This window comes from Vicia villosa, linkage group LG3 (assembly GCF_029867415.1).
Source record: "Vicia villosa cultivar HV-30 ecotype Madison, WI linkage group LG3, Vvil1.0, whole genome shotgun sequence".
NCBI lineage: Eukaryota > Viridiplantae > Streptophyta > Magnoliopsida > Fabales > Fabaceae > Vicia > Vicia villosa.
In genome coordinates, this window is record NC_081182.1 from 205,250,595 (window position 1) to 205,253,522 (window position 2,928).

Here is a 2,928-nt window from a genome sequence, read left to right on the forward strand (position 1 = left end):
TTATTATTTTATTTAATTATTATATGGTATGATAATTATTTAATTATTTAATTGTGACAGTACATGTTAATTGTTTTATTTCGGTTATTGGGTATAATGATAGAAATAAGCTATTGGGCCTAATAAGGAGAAATAGAAGTAATAAGGGGGTATGAGTTTGTAAGCCCACTAATTATATACTAGTTAGTAAAGAGAAATTTAGGTGAGAGAATCATTTTGTAAAAAACAAAAGAAGAGGAGAAGAGAAGAAGATAAGAGAGGAAGAGAAGAGGAGAAAGAGGCAACCCTAGAAAGAGATCTACACTCAAGGTAAGGGTGAGATTTCATATTATTATGGGTGTATATTTGGTATTCAATGGGTAGGATACATGATTTAGAAATGGGTATTTCAATTTCTATGTTTTGAATGCTTAGGGTTTGAAATAGAATCCATGAATTGGTGTTTTGAATCTTGTTTTGATGATAGTAATAGAATGTTGTGTTGAGACTATTTGGATGAATTGTGCCATTAAGCGAAACTCGTGTGTTGTTAGCTAAGAAAAGATTCACATCATAAACAATTGAAACAATTAATGTATTTATTTTTATTTTCTTGGTTCTCGACACTGTTGACAAATAATTATAGTGTTTATTTCTACTATAGTGGTGATGTTTCAAAATTATTGAGACAAACTTAAGTTGGGCATAAAATAAATAGTGATAGAATTTCCCCTGTTCTCAACATGGAACTTAATATAGATACTTATTAAATTGAGTTCTAACAAGAAGATCTTGGCTTTAAACGTGTGTGTGGGGCATGTGTTTCAATGTTCTATCAGTTCAAATATTTAATTGAGACATATAATTTTATCTGAGTAGGAATATATCAGTTAACTGTGAGTAGTTAATTATATAATAGATCTTATAATTCATGGTGGAATTGCTTTTTCCAATACACTATACTATATGGTATGTAAGTGTGGTGTCAAGACTACTCACATAATATATTAGGCAACAGTGGATATGCCTATGGCTGAACCAAAATCATTACATACGGCCTATATGTATATGACGATACTAGTATAGAATGAGTGGACAAAATAGAACTAGCCTAATATATGTTAAATAGTTTCTATCAATATAATATAAATACAAATGTGAGGTAGTATGGTTAGCTTAAATAAATTTCTAAACAAAGTTCTATGAAACTACTAAATAGAAAAAGAAGAAAAGAGTTAACCTCTTGAAAATATATTAGTGTAGTAGGTGATCCCTTCTCATCAAATAGAAATATTAACAGTGATACTATTATGTGTACTTAGTGAATGTAAGCTATACTCTTTGCTATGATTGGAAATTGATGTGAGGTAGGGATATAAAATATATTAGCTGAAGCTAATACTCTTGCGCCTTTAACTGTACTAGTGTTTCGTATATGTCCTAATACTATCAGCATGCTTTCTAAATGTATTAGATATTGATAATTAATTATTAAGAACTAATTAATTAGATCAATTTTATTATTATGATTGAATACTTGTGAATGTGCAATGTTGAGTTGCTACTGTTTGTTAGTTTGTCGACTGTTATAATATGGATTAATGGTTAGGAGTATAGAATAAATTAATAAAAATACTCTATTGAAATGTATTGAACTTATTAAAAAAATGTTGTTTTTGGTGATTGTTGAGAATGACATTGATTGGATTGTATGCTATATGTTATTTGTGATTGACAAATGTTATGTGAATGCTTTATTGGTGATGTATACATGTTGTGCAACGTTTTTGTGGATAATTCGAGGTGTGTGAATTATTGCGATATGCTTGGATGATTAAGGTTTTGTGATAATCTTAATTTGCATATATTGTGAGTCTTGTTGCACATGCATTCATGGGGAGATGATACTCTGGTTGACCTTGATCCTCGATCGGAAATAGAGGTGGTGAAGCTTTGGATTCACATGTTGGCTTGGATTCTATAGGTAGAATCGGAAAGCGGTGAAACTTTGGGTTCACAATGGTGGCTTTGGTCTTGTCCGGATCGGAAGCGTGGCTTGGATTCTAGATATTGAATCGGAAAGCGGTGAAACTTTGGGTTCACAAGATAGACGTTGATCCTTAATTGGAAATAGGCGTAGTGGCTTTGATCCGTAATGGAGATATAAGTGGTGAAACTTTGGGTTCACATGGTACCACATGCATTGAGTCACATTCATTACATTCGAGTTACATTGTGTGCTATGTGATTGTTTTGTATCAGTGTGATTGTTTTGTGTGATAATTGATATATGGTGTATGAATGTATGTTTTGAGAAGAGTGATGAATTGTGATATGTATTCTTGTTGTGTTTTGCATTTCCCATTATTATGTTTATCTATAATAATTTGAATTCTCACCCTTCTGTTTGAATGATGTTCATCGTGACATCGCGCAGGTTTTCGAGGATAGTGGTTCTTCGAAGGAGGCTTAGCTTAGAGATTTAGATCTCTTGTAGAGTATCCTGAATAAGTAGTCATTTGTGCTCTGGTCATATGTAACACATGGGATTTGGGTTTATATTTTATGACTCGATGTTGTGAGATAATTGTTTACTTATATTGTATTTCGTATTTGAATATGTTATTTTGTTGATGATTGGCCTTGTGCCAAGATGTTGAGACATGGTGGATGATGTATGGGAATCATCCGATTTTACCATTTAGTTGATGAGATGATTATTCCGCTGTGGTTTTGCATGTTGATTTAATCCCGTGTTATTTGGATATGACCATTGTATGTTTAAAGATAAAATGTTGTTTTATTTTAAAAAATGTGTAACGCCCTCGTGAGATGCATGCTTCTTTACTCTGATTTATGCAAATGTATGCCTTATTTGTTTAGTATTGAATTGGGGGTGTTACATAGTGGTATCAGAGCACGGTCGGCCAGTCGGCCAGGTCATTTATG

General features: G+C 32.2%; 1 long non-coding RNA gene across 1 annotated transcript; it reads left to right on the forward strand.

The window, feature by feature from the left end:
• Nucleotides 1-204: 204 nt before the first annotated feature.
• LOC131657188 (uncharacterized) lies at nt 205-2,728 on the forward strand. Its single transcript, XR_009300522.1, has 2 exons — nt 205-309; nt 2,417-2,728. It is a non-coding gene; the product is annotated as an uncharacterized LOC131657188 (long non-coding RNA).
• The last annotated feature ends 200 nt before the right edge of the window (nt 2,729-2,928 follow it).